Below are 21,103 nucleotides of genomic sequence, written 5' to 3'. Positions count from 1 at the left end.
CCCAAGCGTAAGGAGCAGATATCTGCCATCAGCCCAACTTGGCCTGGATTGCCTCTGTTTTAGTTCCCCTGGTTAGTGCTTTTCTCCCTAACCACTCTTGTGACTGCGATAATGTGAGTAAGGGCTGAGTTGCTAATGATTTATATGTGAGGTAAGCTGGTTTGAGGGAGGAAATCTATGGACCTAGTCATTTTCCTTGGTGGTAAGGTTTCAGGGGTGCAAAGACTGATCTTCCTGGGGACTTTTCCAGTACCAGGAAGATATCGCCTAGATGGGACCTCCAAAGACACACATTTAATTTTTAGGCCTGTTTCTCCTATCATGAGATATGAGTTTTTTCACTAATGGGGATGATGCTTAGCTGAGAAGAAATTGTGAAAGGTAGTGTAGTATAGAGGTGTGGCTTAAGCTTTTAAGTTTCCTTCAAGGTTTTTCCCCTAAGCTTCATACTTCAGACGGCCTACTTACATGATACTAGTATGTGATGTGAGGCTAACAACTTCCTAAATACCTGCAAGCCAGATCAGTGTCTCTTTTCTCTGTATTTCCATGGAAATCAAGGGACCCATAGCTACTGCAGGTTAGGGTGGGTGGTGTGAGATTGGGGGAAGTGTGGTAAGACAAATTTTGGCATCAGTAAAATGTTTACGTATTAAAATATTCAGTTCCAACATTCAATTCTATTTAGGCAAACCCTTAGTTAGGCTTTTCCTGGTTCCGAGCCTATGTAACTTATTTTCTCTCCCTAGTTCCAGCCATTTAACTTCAGCTTGCAGGCTCAGTATCATCTTAACCTCTAGAAGTATCTTACATGTAGGAGGAAGAAACTAAAGAGCTCTATTTCAACACTTAGGAACACCAAGCCCTACCCTGACCTCAACCTTTATTCTTATAGTTAGGGTATTGTCTTGTCCCGTATACCCACTTCCTGCATTTTGAACCCATCAGGTTAACTGAGACATGTCTTGCTGTAACATACCCAGTTCCTCTACCCCTGAGGCTCTCCTTAATTCTTCCCATTGTCACATTTTGATTTAATTCAATACTGGAATCCCTGAAACCCTTGCATGGTACCTGAGGCCCTATCAGATACTGGTAGATTTTGTTAGTGTCAAATGCTTAGCTATCTGATTCTCCAAATATCCCTTGCTCCTATATTTTCCATCCCAGCATACTACATACCCATTAAGGCATTGTTTTAGCTCATGTTGGACCCACTCCCATCCAGAGGCCTACTCTTTGCTAGTTGCCATACTTTCTGGAAACCCTGTTATGGCCAGGTCTGGATTTTTTTGTGTTCCCACCCAAAGCCTGTATCTTTTAGCCAGCTGGAACTATAAGACCAACATAGATTTTCTACTTTCTGGTAGATTTATGTCACCATTTGTACACTGTCATGTCTATAGATATTTGTATCATTTGTACTTTTTGGCCATTCCATGCCTATTGGATATTTTTCATAAATTGCAAAAGAGTATTTTATGATTTAGCACCAAATTGAATGTGCCTAATTTAAGTTTGTAAACTATGTTGTGCTAACTTGTACCTTTTCTTTATCCAAATAGTGATTTACTAATATTGTCCCATTTTTAATTATGTGGAAGTTTTCAGAATTGTAAATAAATGCTTGTGGATTTAAACTTGGTTAGACTATGACTGTCCCAGATACATTAAAGCTAGTGATCTTTTTACTCATTCATTCATTCAAAAATTCTGACCTTCCTGACTCAGTTTACCCAGCTCAAATGGTTGTGAAGATTACTAACAGTGTATATGTATGTAAGCTACTTTCAGAAATTAGAAACTAAAAAGTAAAACTAACAAAAAACATTTGTTAGTATAAATAACAATGGAATTTAGTATGCTATTATACCCTCAGACCTACTGTAGGACATGCTGTTCTTTGCTGTCCACTTGTGGCAGGATTCATAGTTTTTCTAACAGATACAGATCCCTATGCCTGATACTGTGAGGAAATGTTATACTTGAGCTCCACTCTTATCTCTCTCAGGCATTTTTTGGTATTGTCTAAAATGTAAATACATACAGTCAAGCTCCAGCATGATACCAGGCACATAATAGAAACCCAATAAATGTGTCACTGTGAGTGGAGGATAAGTTGATAGAATATTTGTGAAGGTTGATTAGGCAGATTAGATTGATTGAAAATCTTTCAATATTTTAAGTTTGCATCTCTTTCATTCCAGAAATTCTGTGTCTAGAAATTTATATATAGCTCTATACGTGTATAAAGAGGTTCACATTGCAGCCTATCTGTAACACAGGACAAAAACAAAAAACAAACAAAAAACCCCCAAATTGAAAACAACTAAAAGTGCATCAATATTGGACTGGTCATGTAAATTATGTAATGTTACGCAGCTATTAAAGAGCATAGAATGGATGTACACAAAAATTGACTGGGAAAATCACTATCCAAGACAGATTGTAGACTATGTATATAGTATGCTGCTCTTCTATAAAATACAGGATATCCATTAGGTACAAATACTTCCATACAAGATACAGTAAGTGTGAATGTAAGCACTTGGGAAATATCTGAAAGAACCACACAAGAAACTGGGAGAGTGGGACAACTTTCCGTGTCCTGTACTATTGGAATCCTGAAGGTTACACCCACGAACTAATGGACCTCTGCTAGCCGCCTTCGGCTAAGGAGGGAATTGCAGGCATGAGAGTCCTCCTTACTAATCAAGCGTCTGAGTCGGCCGGCGTGATGACGTCATGTGGACGGGTGGTGGCGCATGCGCAGTAAAAGGAGGTCCGCGAGCTGCGTGGGCTCGTGCCTAGGCGCCTGTGGTTCGGGGCCTTGTGCTGGCACCGGGGGCGCCGGGTTGGCGACTTTGGCACTCTTGGCGTTGGGTGGGCGGCAGGTTGGGGGTCACATGAGCCAGTGGCAGCATGGCCGCAGGCGCTGGGGTCAGGGTCGCGGCTTTTCCAGACGTTCGTCGGCCAAGAGGGGGCGGAAAGCACAACCCGGAAAGGTAATACACCTTGGCCCCTGGGCCTGGGCTTCGTCTCTTGTGCTGTCTCCTGTCCCTGTTGCCCCCGCGCGCTGGCCGGTCCGCGCTGTGCCAGGGGGTATTGGTCATCTCGCGGCTCAGTTCACAGTAGCTGAAAGGGACAGTGTGTGATGTTCAGATTTCTCCCCATCGTTTTCAAAGGGAAGCTCTGGCCATTGCTCCTCGGGTAGCATGCAGAGGGAGTGCTTTTTAAGATGCGACTGTCAGTGTTGGGGACACTCCTTAATTACCAAAATGGAATCCCCTTCAATTCCTCAAGCTGTGTTGTTTTGGCACAGAAAATGTGAGTAATAGGAACTGGAACTAAGTTTGAGTGAAAAAACGCACCGGTCCCGCTGAATTTTCCATCGAAACAGTTGATTTGTGTTGTCTCTAGGAATTCTAAAGGGCATACTGTTGCTTCCTAACCGGTGTCATTTGAGAGATCTACCTCTGTACGTTCAAATGATTAATTTTGAGACTTTGCTCATGTGTGCAGTAAACCCTTTAATTCCCTAAGACCTTCCTTTCCTCCATCTCATACCCTATTAAGCCCGCTTCAGTTTATCTCCAGAATTTATTTGGAATCTGTCAGCTCTTCCTCAACATCCTAATCCTGAACTTGCCTGTCTGTTGCGATTAGGTCCTAACTAGTGTCCATGTATCTTGTTTCCTTCCAATCCATTTTTCACACAAGACACCTTAAAAGCAAGTTGGAACATTGCTCATAAACATCGCTCACAAACATTGTTTTGAGAATAGAAAACACACTGTTGGCCTTTAAGACTCTGCGTGGTCTAGAATCCTCTCTGCTTCTCTAGCCCCATCTTGTGCCACTTTTGCCCTCACTTTCTATGCTTCAGATACACTGAATTAACCTTAGTTCTAACTCATGTGACAGAAGTCAGTTCAGATATTATTTTTCACTGTGATTCCTAGCATTAAGGAATTTTATTATCAGGTTTTGTATGAGGACTAAAAATAAACTGTGAAGTGGAAGAATTGAGTTTAAACTATTTCAGTCAACACGCATGTATTAAGGATACCTTAGTATTCAACACCGGGCTAGGTTTTATCAGGGATACAGAAGTTCTGGCCATCTCTGGTTTTGGATATCCCTTATTTGTTGGGACCTTTGCGTTGTTTGGTTGCCTTTTATCTGTTTTCATGATGGGAAAACAGGAACAAGGGAAGTATAGGTTATTACTAGGTGGGGTTGAATAAGTGGAGCAGCAAAATGCAAAGCAGAAAGAAGTGGGACCTACTATAGAGGGATATGATTTCCATTTTCACAGCGCCTTCATCCTATGCAGGGAGACAGCCTAACATAAAATTTGCCTAACAAAAAAGATATTAATAGGTGGAAAGATTATCTCCCAGTTGGACAGCGGATGCCTGGGACTCGTTTCATTGCTTTCAAAGTTCCTTTAATACAGGTAAGCGAAAGTTAATACCGTATTCTTCCAGAAATCTGAATTCACCATATAGAGCCCTGGCTCTCAAACCCGTCGTACTCCATTTTCCCTTTATATAGCAAATACTTTTTAAATCTTCCTTTACTATCCAGAAATGGAATTCATAGATAAATACAACCTACTTTTGTACTTAATTTAAAACAAAAAAAAAAACACAAAACAATGTAATGCCCTAACTATAAATAAAGAATAAAGTAATTTGTAAGAAAGTAATATATATCTCAGTATGTAGATGTTTGGGGATGACTGTACTAGAAATAAAGAAATAGTCAGTTACTTGTACCATGAATGCAATAAACTATGGACTTTGATTGATAATAATGTGTCAGTGTTGGTTCATGAATTCTCACAAATGAAGCACACTGGTATGGCATGTTGATAGTGGGGAAGGCTGTGTGGGATGAAGGAGAGAGGGTATAAGTGGGAACTGTGTACTTTTTGCTCAGTTTTGCTGTGAATCTAAAACTGCTCTAAAACTAGTCTACTAATTTAAAAAAAAAAAGTGTGTTGCTGGCAGTTGAATAACCAAACAGATCAATGGAACAGAGTACATAAATAAGCCAAATACATAAAAGAATATTTAGCAGTGAAAGCCATCCTTCATATATGTAGATATTCAAGAAGTATTTATTTATGTGTCTATTTACAGGCACTCTGCTTGGAGCTGGCAATACAGTGGTAGGCAAAATTGATGTGGTCCCTGCCTTCTGGGAGTTTACAGTCTCTTTAGGAGACCAACATGAAATAAACAAACATAGAAATAAATATATAGAAGTGAGCTTATTTTCTTCCGTCTAATCTCTCTGGAAGAAAGGATTGGAATATCGCTTGTAAATTCCAGAGGAGGAAACTTTACTTTGAATCTCATATGTTAGCATCACAGGGTTTGAATAAATGGATAATATCATAAAGGATTTTAAACACATGTTCTTTCTTATTTTATTCTCTCCGACAGAGTTTTGAAAAGAATCTTGCTCCAGAAGAATGGTTTTCCCCCTTGGATCTTTTTTAACAAAATCCAAGACCAGAATGAAGAACTTGGGCTGATTATTGACTTAACATATACTCGCCGCTCTTATAAGCCAGAGGTAAATGGAACCGGTAATTGAAAATGACCTTCTTTCTGATACTGTAATAATTCATAGTAATTCAGTAGTTATCATCTTATGCTAAGGTGAATCCTTGCCTTCTTTCATGGATTCAAAAAGGGAAGCTAGTGGTTTCCTTAAATACACATTTCTAATTGCTGTTTCAAAATGAGATTAAAGATATGAATTGAACTACAGTATTTGGCAGTAGGTTCTAGATATGCTTAAGAAATTCTGTAAGCTTCCATGTTCTATATTTTTAAAATGAAGTAAACTTTTAGTAAGAATAGTAGTAGCCTAAAAGGAAAGAAAGATATGACCATTATGTCTTGAGCACTTATTTTAAGCAGTTGCCTGAGCATGTTTAAGCATCACGGTAAAAGACAATTGTTCTCTAAGTTTTATGCCTTCTTTTTCTAATACCTTCTGATACAATACAGAAACCCATATATTCTCTTGGCCCATGTAGGACATACCAGTGCAAAAGAATTATCCTTCTTCTGACCTGTTCCATGGCCTTGGGAGACAGTAACACCAAATGTTTGTTAATATTTGTATAGCAGTTTGCCATTTAGAAAGTTCTTTCCTATCCATTGACTTAGTTAAACTTCACAACAGTCCTTTGCTGTTGAAGTGGAAGTAGTACTGATCTCTCCTACTGAGTGCTTACTCTGCACTTAGCTCAGAGGATAGACAACTACAATTACTAATTTTACAGACGATGAAACTGACTCTCGGAAAAGGAAGAATTGAAATTTCAACTCAGTTATTCCTCTTTTTTTTTATTGTGGTAAAATATACATAAATAATATTTATTTTAACCATTTATAACTATGCCGTTCAGTGGCATTCAATACAGCCACAGTGTTGTATAACCATCACCACTGTGTATAACCAAAACTTTTTCATCATCCTCAACGAAAACTCTGTAACCATCAAACAGTAACAACCCCATTTTCCCTCCCAGCAGCCCTTAGTAACCTCTATTCTATTTTCTGTCTCTATGAATTTGCCTATTCTAGGTACCTCGTGTGAGTGGAATCTACAATATTTGTCCTTCTATGTCTGGCTTATTTCAGTAAACAATGTTTTCAAGGTTCATCCATGTTATAGCATGTAACAAAATGCCATTCCTTCTTTGGCTTAATAAATCCCATTGTGTGTATATGCCATATTTTGTTATTCATCGGTTGATTGACACTTGGGTTGTTTCCACTTGTAGCTATTGTGAATCATGCTGCTATGATCATTGGTGTACAGATATTTGATCAAATCCCTGCTTTCAGTTCTTTTAGATGTGCAGTGTAGGTAGTAGCAGAGTTGTTGGATCATATGTTAGCTCTACGTTTAACCTTTGAGAAACTGCCAAACTGTTTTCTACAGTGTCGTCTTGTTTTTAAACAATTATCACAAATTTTAAACATATACAAAAGCATACAAAATACTGTGAGTGTTCCTTGTATACACATGAACTCATTCAGCTTTAATATTTACCAACTGATGGCTGTCATGTTTTATCTATACCCCCACGTGTTTCACCCTATTCCATATTATCTTGAAGCAGCTCTGAGACAACATGTAATTACATGTATACAATTTTGGTGTGTATATTTAAAATATAGGACTTTTATTCCTTAATATCATTTTTTAACATTAAGTACCCAGTGAGTGCTCAAATTTGCAGTTGATACATAATCTTATGGATGCAATACATGGACATTCCTATGAGGCTGCCTGGCAGTGTCGTGTTCCCTTTAGGTCTTGGCGCCTTTGGGACTCTTCATGCAAGGCACTGCAAGCACCCTATCGTTCTCAGGAAAACGCCAATTTCCTAACAGGGGCATTCCAGCACGTAAGACTGACAGCAGCCCTGTATTTCCGGCAGCTTTGAGGCTGAGGCTGTCCTTCTTTATTGCTGAGAAGTGCAACTATTCACATAGATTCCGAATCCGAAACTTCAAAACTGCCCTAGTACGTTTAGTTTCCAGTGAGCGAAAGGAGACCGAAGGAGCACTCTGGCACCTTCCTGGATTAATTTTGAACCAGGGAGTTGTGCAATGTGTGAATAGTCTAAGGGACTTAAGACATTAGGTAGGTTATGTGTCCTCGCACCCTCTCTAAGCGTAGTAGGTTTCAGGGTAAACTATACATTTTCAAGACTGCATGTAATGTCTAGATTCTGCGTGGTGTAGAGAAAGGTCAGGTAAGTAAGTGTACCCAGAACGGACTCTAAGAAAAGAGTGTTTTCATTGCAACTCACGCTCTGCCCTGAGAGCCACTGGCATTACACGTAAGACCTGCTAGAGCTGTGTTCCGGAGGTCTCTTGAATGCTTTGGCCATCTAGCTATCTGGAGAAGAAAGCAGAAGGTTACCTTTCACTCTGCTTTCAAAGAGGTGATCCGGAGGCCTTAGAGAGCCTAATGCTGTGCAGTCGCCAAGAAGATTGATCCTGTACGAAGTGTTCTTCTATGGTACACGGTGAGGATGTAGTGGCCTTAGGAAAAGCATACTAGAGTTCCTGCACTACCTGCCCCAAAGTAAATGGAAATCCTCTGCACTCCTCAATTCGTGGATGGAATATCTGAAGGATACTTTGAAACTTGTGGAGAGATCTCGCTTTCCCTTTGGCAATGAGGGTTCTGGCATGCCTCCTGCAGTGCACAGGACACATTCTGTTTCTCTAGGTACTCTCTCTTTTCTCCACAAAGGCATTCCAGAAGTGAAGACAACACAGGCAGCAACACTGTTCCGCAGGAAACTTTGACGCTTCCAGTGTCCTGCTCTCCAGTGGGGAAAACAGTGCTTCTCTCACTAGGTCACCAATATCAAAGTTGCACACTGCATATTACGTGTAGTTTCTGACAAAGGCAAAGAGTCTCAAGCAGCACCCTGCCCTTCCCAGTTAAAACTTCGTACCAAGGCAATTCTACATGGAGCGAGTAGCGTGACGAACTTACTGCCTTGGGATAGACCTCGCCGTCCGTACACCTTATCAAAGGCTAGTGGGTGTTTCAGGGGAAAACTGTGCCTTTGTCAGGCTGCTTCGGAAGTCCACTGTCTGCTTGGCATAGAGAGACAGCAAGTAAGGGTTCCCATTCTCAACCCTACAGAGAGTGTTTCTTCATTGCAGCCCAGGTTCAGTGCTGGGAACCACTGGCGGTACACCTAAAGGACATGCTGGAGTTCTGTTCGGGCGGCCTTTAGAAAGCTCGAACAAGTAGCTATCCAACGAAGAAAGCAGTGTGTCGCCTTTCTCTCCGCATTAAGAGATATGATCCGGAGGCCCAAGGTCCCTGAATGTTGTGAAGTCGCCCAGGAAGAGACATTCGGGATGCAGTGTTCTTCCACGGGAGGAGCTGAGGACGCAGGTGTCCTAGGAGTCCTCACAAGCTCACTAGCGTGAAGGAACTACATGGACTACGTTTTCATGGGCAATGCTGCATGCCTAATCTTGTGCATGCATTACATGGACCTTACTATGAGCTTGCCTGGCAGAGTCGTGTTCCCTTTAGTATTGGCGCCTTTGGGATGCCTCATGCAAGGAACTGCAAGCACCCTAGTGCTCCCAGGAAAGCACCCTTTTCCTAACAGGGGCATTCCAGCACGTAAGACTGACAGCAGCACTGTATTTCCGGCATCTTTGAGGCTGCAGCTGTCCTTCTTTACAGCTGGGAAGTGCAACTATTCGCATAGATTCCGAATCCGAAAGTTGAACCCTGCCCAAGTACTTTTAGTTTTCAGAGAGCAAAAAGAGACTGATGGACCACTCTGGCACGTTCCCGGATTAATTTTGAACTAGGGAGTTGTGCAATGTCTGAATGGTCTACGGGACTTAAGACTTTAGGGAGGTTACGGGTCCTCGCACCTTCGCTAAGTGTACTAGAGTTCAGGGGAAATTATACATTTTCAAGACTGCATATAATGTCTAGTCTGCGCGTGGCCTAGAGAAATGTCAGGTAAGTAAGTGTACCCAGAACGGACACCAAGAATAGAGTGTTTTCATTGCAGCTCACACTCTGCACTGAGAGCCACTGGCATTACACCTAACACCTGCTAGAGCTGTGTTCCGGAGGTCTCTTGAATGCTTTGGCCATCTAGCTATCTGGAGAAGAAAGAAGAAGGTTACCTTTCACTCTGCTTTCAAAGTGGTGATCCGGAGGCCTTAGAGAGCCTAATGCTGTGCAGTCGCCAAGAAGATTGATCCTGTACGAAGTGTTCTTCTATGGGACACGTTGAGGATGCAGTGGCCGTAGGAAAAGCATACTAGAGTTCCTGCACTACCTGCCCAAATGTAAATGGAAATCCTCTGCACTCCTCAATTCGTGGATGGAATATCTGAAGGATACTTTGAACCTTGTGGAGAGATCTGGCTTTCCCTTTGGCAATGAGGGCTCTGGGATGCCTCCTGCAGTGCGCAGGGCACATTCTGTTTCTCTAGGAACTCTCTCTTTTCTCCACAAAGGCATTCCAGAAGTGAAGACAACACAGGCAGCAACACTGTTCCACAGAAAACTTCGACGCTTCCAGTATCCTGCTGTCCGGTGGGGAAAACAGTGCTTCTCACACTAGGTCACCAATATCAAAGCTGCACACTGCATATTACGTGTACCCGGTACGTGCCTCTGACAAAGGCAAAGAGTCTCAAGCAGCACCCTGCCCTTCCCAGTTAAAACTTCGTACCAAGGCAATTCTACATGGAGCGAGTAGCGTGACGAACTTACTGCCTTGGGATAGACCTCGCCGTCCGTACACCTTATCAAAGGCTAGTGGGTGTTTCAGGGGAAAACTGTGCCTTTGTCAGGCTGCTTCGGAAGTCAACTGTCTGCTTGGCATAGAGAGACAGCAAGTAAGGGTTCCCATTCTCAACCCTACAGAGAGTGTTTCTTCATTGCAGCCCAGGTTCAGTGCTGGGAACCACTGGCAGTACACCTAAAAGACCTGCTGGGCCTGTGTTCGGGTGGCCTTTAGAAAGCTCGGACATCTAGCTATCCAACGAAGAAAGCAGTGTGTCGCCTTTCTCTCCACTCTAAGAGATATGATCCTGAGGCCCAAGGTCCCTGAATGTTGTGAAGTCTCCTAGGAAGAGACATTCGGGATGCAGTGTTCTTCCACGGGAGGTGCTGAGGACGCCGGAGTCCTAGGAGTCCTGACAAGCTCACTAGCGTGAAGGCACTACATGGACTACGTTTTCATGGGAAATTCTACATGCCTAATCTTGTGCATGCAATACATGGACCTTACTATGAGCCTGCCTGGCAGAGTCGTGTTCCCTTTAGTATTGGCGTCTTTGGGATGCCTCATGCAAGGAACTGCAAGCACCCTAGTGCTCCCAGGAAAGCACCCTTTTCCTAACAGGGGCATTCCAGCACGTAAGACTGACAGCAACACTGTATTTCCGGCATCTTTGAGGCTGCAGCTGTCCTTCTTTACAGCTGGGAAGTGCAACTATTCGCATAGATTCCGAATCCGAAAGTTGAACCCTGCCCAAGTACTTTTAGTTTTCAGAAAGCAAAAAGAGACTGAAGGACCACTCTGGCACCTTCCCGGATTAATTTTGAACTAGGGAGTTGTGCAATGTCTGAATGGTCTACGGGACTTAAGACTTTAGGGAGGTTACGGGTCCTCGCACCTTCGCTAAGTGTAGTAGAGTTCAGGGGAAAGTATACATTTTCAAGACTGCATGTAATGTCTAGTCTCCACGTGGCCTAGAGAAAGGTCAGGTAAGTAAGTGTACCCAGAACGGACACCAAGAATAGAGTGTTTTCATTGCAGCTCACACTCTGCACTGAGAGCCACTGGCATTACACCTAACACCTGCTAGAGCTGTGTTCCGGAGGTCTCTTGAATGCTTTGGCCATCTAGCTATCTGGAGAAGAAAGCAGAAGGTTACCTTTCACTCTGCTTTCAAAGTGGAGATCCGGAGGCCTTAGAGAGCCCAATGCTGTGCAGTCGCCAAGAAGATTGATCCTGTACGTAGTGTTCTTCTATGGTACACGGTGAGGATGTAGTGGCCTTAGGAAAAGCATACTAGAGTTCCTGCACTACCTGCCCCAAAGTAAATGGAAATCCTCTGCACTCCTCAATTCGTGGATGGAATATCTGAAGGATACTTTGAAACTTGTGGAGAGATCTCGCTTTCCCTTTGGCAATGAGGGCTCTGGCATGCTCCTGCAGTGCACAGGACACATTCTGTTTCTCTAGGTACTCTCTCTTTGCTCCACAAAGGCATTCCAGAAGTGAAGACAACACAGGCAGCAACACTGTTCCGCAGGAAACTTTGACGCTTCCAGTGTCCTGCTCTCCAGTGGGGAAAACAGTGCTTTTCTCACTAGGTCACCAATATCAAAGTTGCACACTGCATATTACGTGTAGTTTCTGACAAAGGCAAAGAGTCTCAAGCAGCACCCTGCCCTTCCCAGTTAAAACTTCGTACCAAGGCAATTCTACATGGATCGAGTAGCGTGACGAACTTACTGCCTTGGGATAGACCTCGCCGTCCGTACACCTTATCAAAGGCTAGTGGGTGTTTCAGGGGAAAACTGTGCCTTTGTCAGGCTGCTTCGGAAGTCCACTGTCTGCTTGGCATAGAGAGACAGCAAGTAAGGGTTCCCATTCTCAACCCTACAGAGAGTGTTTCTTCATTGCAGCCCAGGTTCAGTGCTGGGAACCACTGGCGGTACACCTAAAAGACCTGCTGGAGCTGTGTTCGGGCGGCCTTTAGAAAGCTCGAACAAGTAGCTATCCAACGAAGAAAGCAGTGTGTCGCCTTTCTCTCCGCATTAAGAGATATGATCCGGAGGCCCAAGGTCCCTGAATATTGTGAAGTCACCCAGGAAGAGACATTCGGGATGCAGTGTTCTTCTACGGGAGGAGCTGAGGACGCAGGTGTCCTAGGAGTCCTGACAAGCTCACTAGCGTGAAGGCACTACATGGACTACGTTTTCATGGGAAATGCTGCATGCCTAATCTTGTGCATGCATTACATGGACCTTACTATGAGCTTGCCTGGCAGAGTCGTGTTCCCTTTAGTATTGGCGCCTTTGGGATGCCTCATGCAAGGAACTGCAAGCACCCTAGTGCTCACAGGAAAGCGCCCTTTTCCTAACAGGGGCATTCCAGCACGTAAGACTGACAGCAGCACTGTATTTCCGGCATCTTTGAGGCTGCAGCTGTCCTTCTTTACAGCTGGGAAGTGCAACTATTCGCATAGATTCCGAATCCGAAAGTTGAACCCTGGCCAAGTACTTTTAGTTTTCAGAGAGCAAAAAGAGACTGATGGACCACTCTGGCACGTTCCCGGATTAATTTTGAACTAGGGAGTTGTGCAATGTCTGAATGGTCTACGGGACTTAAGACTTTAGGGAGGTTACGGGTCCTCGCACCTTCGCTAAGTGTACTAGAGTTCAGGGGAAAGTATACATTTTCAAGACTGCATGTAATGTCTAGTCTGCGCGTGGCCTAGAGAAAGGTCAGGTAAGTAAGTGTACCCAGAACGGACACCAAGAATAGAGTGTTTTCATTGCAGCTCACACTCTGCACTGAGAGCCACTGGCATTACACCTAACACCTGCTAGAGCTGTGTTCCGGAGGTCTCTTGAATGCTTTGGCCATCTAGCTATCTGGAGAAGAAAGCAGAAGGTTACCTTTCACTCTGCTTTCAAAGTGGAGATCCGGAGGCCTTAGAGAGCCTAATGCTGTGCAGTCGCCAAGAAGATTGATCCTGTACGTAGTGTTCTTCTATGGTACACGGTGAGGATGTAGTGGCCTTAGGAAAAGCATACTAGAGTTCCTGCACTACCTGCCCCAAAGTAAATGGAAATCCTCTGCACTCCTCAATTCGTGGATGGAATATCTGAAAGATACTTTGAAACTTGTGGAGAGATCTCGCTTTCCCTTTGGCAATGAGGGTTCTGGCATGCCTCCTGCAGTGCACAGGACACATTCTGTTTCTCTAGGTACTCTCTCTTTTCTCCACAAAGGCATTCCAGAAGTGAAGACAACACAGGCAGCAACACTGTTCCGCAGGAAACTTTGACGCTTCCAGTGTCCTGCTCTCCAGTGGGGAAAACAGTGCTTCTCTCACTAGGTCACCAATATCAAAGTTGCACACTGCATATTACGTGTAGTTTCTGACAAAGGCAAAGAGTCGCAAGCAGCACCCTGCCCTTCCCAGTTAAAACTTCGTACCAAGGCAATTCTACATGGAGCGAGTAGCGTGACGAACTTACTGCCTTGGGATAGACCTCGCCGTCCGTACACCTTATCAAAGGCTAGTGGGTGTTTCAGGGGAAAACTGTGCCTTTGTCAGGCTGCTTCGGAAGTCCACTGTCTGCTTGGCATAGAGAGACAGCAAGTAAGGGTTCCCATTCTCAACCCTACAGAGAGTGTTTCTTCATTGCAGCCCAGGTTCAGTGCTGGGAACCACTGGCGGTACACCTAAAAGACCTGCTGGAGCTGTGTTCGGGCGGCCTTTAGAAAGCTCGAACAAGTAGCTATCCAACGAAGAAAGCAGTGTGTCGCCTTTCTCTCCGCATTAAGAGATATGATCCGGAGGCCCAAGGTCCCTGAATATTGTGAAGTCACCCAGGAAGAGACATTCGGGATGCAGTGTTCTTCCACGGGAGGAGCTGAGGATGCAGGAGTCCTAGGAGTCCTGAAAGGGTCACTAGCGTGAAGGCACTACATGGACTACGTTTCCATGGGAAATGCTGCATGCCTAATCTTGTGCATGCAATACATGGACCTTACTATGAGCCTGCCTGGCAGAGTCGTGTTCCCTTTAGTATTGGCGTCTTTGGGATGCCTCATGCAAGGAACTGCAAGCACCCTAGTGCTCCCAGGAAACCGCCCTTTTCCTAACAGGGGCATTCCAGCACGTAAGACTGACAGCAGCACTGTATTTCCGGCATCTTTGAGGCTGCAGCTGTCCTTCTTTACAGCTGGGAAGTGCAACTATTCGCATAGATTCCGAATCCGAAAGTTGAACCCTGCCCAAGTACTTTTAGTTTTCAGAGAGCAAAAAGAGACTGAAGGACCACTCTGGCACCTTCCCGGATTAATTTTGAACCAGGGAGTTGTGCAATGTCTGAATGGTCTACGGGACTTAAGACTTTAGGGAGGTTACGGGTCCTCGCACCTTCGCTAAGTGTAGTAGAGTTCAGGGGAAAGTATACATTTTCAAGACTGCATGTAATGTCTAGTCTGCGCGTGGCCTAGAGAAAGGTCAGGTAAGTAAGTGTACCCAGAACGGACACCAAGAATAGAGTGTTTTCATTGCAGCTCACACTCTGCACTGAGAGCCACTGGCATTACACCTAACACCTGCTAGAGCTGTGTTCCGGAGGTCTCTTGAATGCTTTGGCCATCTAGCTATCTGGAGAAGAAAGCAGAAGGTTACCTTTCACTCTGCTTTCAAAGTGGAGATCCGGAGGCCTTAGAGAGCCCAATGCTGTGCAGTCGCCAAGAAGATTGATCCTGTACGTAGTGTTCTTCTATGGGACACGGTGAGGACGCAGTGGCCTTAGGAAAAGCATACTAGAGTTCCTGCACTACCTGCCCCAAAGTAAATGGAAATCCTCTGCACTCCTCAATTCGTGGATGGAATATCTGAAGGATACTTTGAAACTTGTGGAGAGATCTCGCTTTCCCTTTGGCAATGAGGGTTCTGGCATGCCTCCTGCAGTGCACAGGACACATTCTTTTTCTCTAGGTACTCTCTCTTTTCTCCACAAAGGCATTCCAGAAGTGAAGACAACACAGGCAGCAACACTGTTCCGCACAAACTTTGACGCTTCCAGTATCCTGTTGTCCGGTGGGGAAAACAGTGCTTCTCACACTAGGTCACCAATATCAAAGTTGCACACTGCATATTACGTGTAGTTTCTGACAAAGGCAAAGAGTCTCAAGCAGCACCCTGTCTTTCACAGTTAAAACTTGGTTCCAAGGCAGTTCTGCATGGGGCGAGTAGCGTGACGTACTTACTGCCTTGGGATACATCTCGCCATCCATACACCTTAACAAAGGCTAGTGGGTGTTTCAGGGGAAAACTCTCCATTTGTCAGGCTGCATTGAAAGTCAAGTGTCTGCTTGGCATAGAGAGACAGCAAGTAAGGGTTCCCATTCTCAACCCTACAGAGAGTGTTTCTTCATTGCAGCCCAGGTTCAGTGCTGGGAACCACTGGCGGTACACCTAAAAGACCTGCTGGAGCTGTTCGGGCGGCCTTTAGAAAGCTCGAACAAGTAGCTATCCAACGAAGAAAGCAGTGTGTCGCCTTTCTCTCCGCATTAAGAGATATGATCCGGAGGCCCAAGGTCCCTGAATATTGTGAAGTCGCCCAGGAAGAGACATTCGGGATGCAGTGTTCTTCTACGGGAGGAGCTGAGGACGCAGGTGTCCTAGGAGTCCTGACAAGCTCACTAGCGTGAAGGCACTACATGGACTACGTTTTCATGGGAAATGCTGCATGCCTAATCTTGTGCATGCATTACATGGACCTTACTATGAGCTTGCCTGGCAGAGTCGTGTTCCCTTTAGTATTGGCGCCTTTGGGATGCCTCATGCAAGGAACTGCAAGCACCCTAGTGCTCACAGGAAAGCGCCCTTTTCCTAACAGGGGCATTCCAGCACGTAAGACTGACAGCAGCACTGTATTTCCGGCATCTTTGAGGCTGCAGCTGTCCTTCTTTACAGCTGGGAAGTGCAACTATTCGCATAGATTCCAAATCCGAAAGTTGAACCCTGCCCAAGTACTTTTAGTTTTCAGAAAGCAAAAAGAGACTGAAGGACCACTCTGGCACCTTCCCGGATTAATTTTGAACCAGGGAGTTGTGCAATGTCTGAATGGTCTATGGGACTTAAGACTTTAGGTAGGTTACGGGTCCTCGCACCTTTGCTAAGTGTAGTAGAGTTCAGGGGAAAGTATACATTTTCAAGACTGCATGTAATGTCTAGTCTCCACGTGGCGTAGAGAAAGGTCAGGTAAGTAAGTGTACCCAGAACGGACACTAGGCAAAGAGTGTTTTCATTGCAGCTCATTCTCAGCACTGAGAGCATCAGTCATTACACCTAAGACCGGCTAGAGCTGTGTTTGAGAGGTCTCTTGAATGCTTTGGCCATCTAGCTATCTGGAGAAGAAAGCAGAAGGTCACCTTTCACTCTGCTTTCAAAGTGGAGATCCGGAGGCCTTAGAGAGCCTAATGCTGTGCAGTCGCCAAGAAGATTGATCCTGTACGTAGTGTTCTTCTATGGTACACGGTGAGGATGTAGTGGCCTTAGGAAAAGCATACTAGAGTTCCTGCACTACCTGCCCCAAAGTAAATGGAAATCCTCTGCACTCCTCAATTCGTGGATGGAATATCTGAAGGATACTTTGAAACTTGTGGAGAGATCTCGCTTTCCCTTTGGCAATGAGGGCTCTGGCATGCTTCCTGCAGTGCACAGGACACATTCTGTTTCTCTAGGTACTCTCTCTTTTCTCCACAAAGGCATTCCAGAAGTGAAGACAACACAGGCAGCAACACTGTTCCGCAGGAAACTTTGACGCTTCCAGTGTCCTGCTCTCCAGTGGGGAAAACAGTGCTTCTCTCACTAGGTCACCAATATCAAAGTTGCACACTGCATATTACGTGTAGTTTCTGACAAAGGCAAAGAGTCTCAAGCAGCACCCTGCCCTTCCCAGTTAAAACTTCGTACCAAGGCAATTCTACATGGAGCGAGTAGCGTGACGAACTTACTGCCTTGGGATAGACCTCGCCGTCCGTACACCTTATCAAAGGCTAGTGGGTGTTTCAGGGGAAAACTGTGCCTTTGTCAGGCTGCTTCGGAAGTCGACTGTCTGCTTGGCATAGAGAGACAGCAAGTAAGGGTTCCCATTCTCAACCCTACAGAGAGTGTTTCTTCATTGCAGCGCTGGTTCACTGCTGGGAGCCACAGGCGGTACACCTAAAGACCTGCTGGAGTCTGTTCGGGCGGCCTTTAGAAAGCTCGAACAAGTAGCTATGCAATGAAGAAAGCAGTGCGTCACCTTTCACTCCTCATTAAGAGAGACGATCCGAAGAGGCCCAGGATCCCTGAATGTTTTTAGGTAGCCCAGGAAGAGACATTCTGGACGCAGTGTTCTTCCATGGGAAGTGGTGAGGACGTGGGAGTCCTAGGATTCCTGAAAAGCACACTAGCATGAAGGCACTACTTTGACTAAGTTTTCATGGAAAATGCTGTATGCCTAACCTTGTGGAAGCAATACCTGGACCTTATTTTAGCCTGGAGGGCAGTGTCGTTCTCCCTTTAAGGGTTCTCTGGGGTGCTTCATGCAAGGAAGTGTAAACACCCTATTTCTCTCAGGAAAACTCACCTTTCCTACAAGAGGCATTCCAGCACGCAAGAGAAGAGTGACAACAACACTGTATTTAAGGCAGCTGTGAGGCTGCAACAATCCTTCTTTCCATTTGGGAAGTATGTCTTTTCTCATAAGGTCCTAATTGAAAGTTGAGCACTGCCCAAGTACGTGTAGTTTCCAACGAATGAAAAGAGACCCAAGGAGCACTCTGGCACATTCCCAGAATAATTTTGTACCCAGGGAGTTCTGCATTGTGTGAATGGCCTATGCAACATAATGCACTACATAGGTCTACGTGTCCTTGCACCTTCCTAAAGCCTAGTAGTGTTCAGGGGAAAACTGTACATTTTTGAGGCTGCATCTAATGTGAGTTTCTCCTTGGCATAGAGCGACGTGCAGCAGGTGGTTAATGGTTGGAGATATCTACGAATTATCTGGATCCACGGAGGTCCATACAACTCTGCTCTGCTCTGTGTTCCATAGTAAAAGTGATCTTAATGTCTTTCAGAGTGTTGGGACAGGCTTGTTCACACTGAGCGGACTTTTGTGCTCTTCCGTGTTTTAGTGTACTCGGGAATACCTAGAGAGACCCAGAAAGTAGGCGTTCCCTGGATCAGGTGAACTGAAAAATGTTCCACCTTATTGGCTCTAATACTTAGTGTCTTAAGGAAAGTTCCTGTCTCCCAAGGGTTTCTGTGGCTGAACTTGTAATTGTGCTCCACACAGCACTATTCGACAAGAGAATGGTAGCAAAGGCCTTTTGCTTGTTGCCGAGTGAAGAGTTTCTAGGACTATGAAAGAATCCTCAGAAACTGCCCTAGTGATGAAACACTCACAGTGCCATCCTGGCCTTCTCGGGAATGAGGACTACACTTGATGCAATGACTGTAGCGACTGCTGTGCTAAACTCCTATTGATGGGCTGTTGGTAAGTGCTCCTGTCAATGTGATGCCAGGTCCACTTGCTAAAGACAAGGGGGAATCACAGACTCTTAGATGGTAATTTGGATCTTTGGAGGCCTATATGAGAAGGACAAGAGGCTTGATCCCTAGGGCGAGGATATGAACAGCATAGTGTGTTTTTCAAAGGGGAAAGACATTTCTGAGAATGGTTATTGACTTATTCCAGGAACGTGGAACACTAGCATAAGAGGAATGGCCTCAGAAATTGAAAAGTCTAAGTTTCAAACTAGGCACAGGAAGGACACAGGAGGCACAGTGTTGGTTAAGAGTGCATATTTCGGGCCCATGGTAGGCCACTGTAAACTGTATGAGGGACTTCTACTACTGCCATCACCACACCTCAGAGTTTAGCTGCCTTAAGCAATGTGTTCCAAGGGTACTTTGCAGTGAAAGCCATACAGAAGGGCAGGGGAAGGCAGGTGTCTCATTAGTAGCAGTAGGTGTCTCTTTCAAGCGACACCATTGCAATGTCATGGACAGTGATTTTTCTACCTTGGAATCTCATGGAGAAACGTGCAGCAGGCAGTGAATGGTGGAGACAGCTTCAGGATTTCTGACTTCATGGAGGTACGCACAACTGTGATCAGCTCTGTGTTCCAAAGTGAAAGTGGTCTGTCTCAATGTCTCTCAGTGTGTTGGGACAGGCTTGTTCACACTAAGTGGAATTTTGTGATCTTTCATGTTTTAGTGTACTCGTGAATACCTAGATAGGCACCAAAAAGTGGGGATTCTCTGCATCATGTCAAACCAAAAAGTGTTCCACCTTCTTTGCTCTACTCCTTAGTGTCTTAAGGAAAGGTCCTGTCTCCAGAGGGTACCCCTGGATGAACTTGTATTTCTGCTCCACACAGCAGGATTTGACAAGAGAATGTTAGACAAGACCTTTTAGTTGCTGCTGAGTGAAGAGATTCAAGGACTATACAAGGGTCGTCAGAAACCGCACTCGTGAAGAAACATACACAGTGCCATCATGGACTTCTCGGGTAGGAGGTCTACACTTGCTGCAGCGACTGTAGTGACTGTTGTCCTAAACATCTATTGATGGTCTGTTGATAATTGCTCCAGTGAAGGTGGGGCCACGCCCACTTGCTAAATACAAGGGGGAATCACAGGCTCTTAGACAGTAATTTGGAGCCTCGAAGAGTATATGGGAAGGACATGAGGCTTGAACCTTAGGGCGAGTGTATGCTCAACAATATGTGCTTTTCATAGGGAAAGACATTCCTGACTTCTGAGACCTGTTATTGACTTTTTCAAGAAACGTGGAACACTAGCATAAGAGGAATGGCCTCGAGAGAGGAAAAGTCCACGTTTCACTAGGCACAGGGAGGACACTGGAGAAACAGTGTTGGTTCTGAGTACATAGTCTTGGGCCCAAGGTATGGCTGCTGGTAAATTGTTTGAGGGACTTCTACTACTGGAGTCTCCACACTTCAGACTTTAGGTGCCTTAAGCACTTTCTTCAAAGGGTACCTTGCATTGAAAGGCTTTCAGAAAGGCATGGGAAGGCAGGTGTCTCATTAGTAACACTAGGTGTCTCTTGCAACTAACACCAGGGAAATGCCATGCACAGGGATTTTTCTCCGTGGGAATCTCATGGAGAACCGTGCTGCAGGTGGAGAATTGTTGGAGACAGCTGCAAGATTTCTGGATCCAAGGAGGTAAGCAGAACTCTACTCAGCTCTGTGTTCCAAAGTAAACGTGTTCTCGATGTTTTTCAGAGTATTGGGACAGGCTTGTTCACAATAAGTGAACTTTTGTGCTCTTTCATGTTTTTGTATATCGGGAATACCTAGAGAGGCACTAGAATATAGGGGTTCCCTGACGCAAGTCAAACTGAAAAAAAGTTCTACCCTTTGCCTCTAGTGCATAGTGTTTTGTTTTGTTTTGTTTTGTTTTGTTTTTATGGCTGTGTTGGGTCTCCGTTTCTGTGTGAGAGCTCTCTCTAGTTGTGGCAAGCAGGGGCCACTCTTCATCGCCGTGCGCGGGCCTCTCACTATCGCGGCCTCTCCTGTTGTGGAGCACAGGCTCCAGACGCGCAGGCTCAGTAATTGTGGCTCATGGGCCCAGTTGCTCCATGGCATGTGGGATCTTCCCAGACCAGGGCTCGAACCCGTCTGCCCTGCATTGGCAGGCAGATTCTCAACCACTGCGCCACCAGGGAAGCCCTAGTGCGTAGTGTTTTAAGGAAAGGTCCAGTCACCCGAGATTTCCCCTTG

At 45.0% G+C, this 21,103-nt stretch overlaps 1 long non-coding RNA gene across 1 annotated transcript; it reads left to right on the top strand.

The window, feature by feature from the left end:
* The first annotated feature begins 2,983 nt into the window (after positions 1–2,983).
* LOC118905654 lies at positions 2,984–5,775 on the top strand. Its single transcript, XR_005022305.1, has 3 exons — positions 2,984–3,005; positions 4,384–4,459; positions 5,454–5,775. It is a non-coding gene; the product is annotated as an uncharacterized LOC118905654 (long non-coding RNA).
* Positions 5,776–21,103: the final 15,328 nt, after the last annotated feature.

Source organism: Balaenoptera musculus, chromosome 13 (genome assembly GCF_009873245.2).
Source record: "Balaenoptera musculus isolate JJ_BM4_2016_0621 chromosome 13, mBalMus1.pri.v3, whole genome shotgun sequence".
NCBI classification, from domain to species: Eukaryota; Metazoa; Chordata; class Mammalia; order Artiodactyla; family Balaenopteridae; genus Balaenoptera; species Balaenoptera musculus.
The sequence above is the reverse complement of the archived record's forward strand: the minus strand, read 5'-3'. Positions and strand labels throughout refer to the sequence as shown.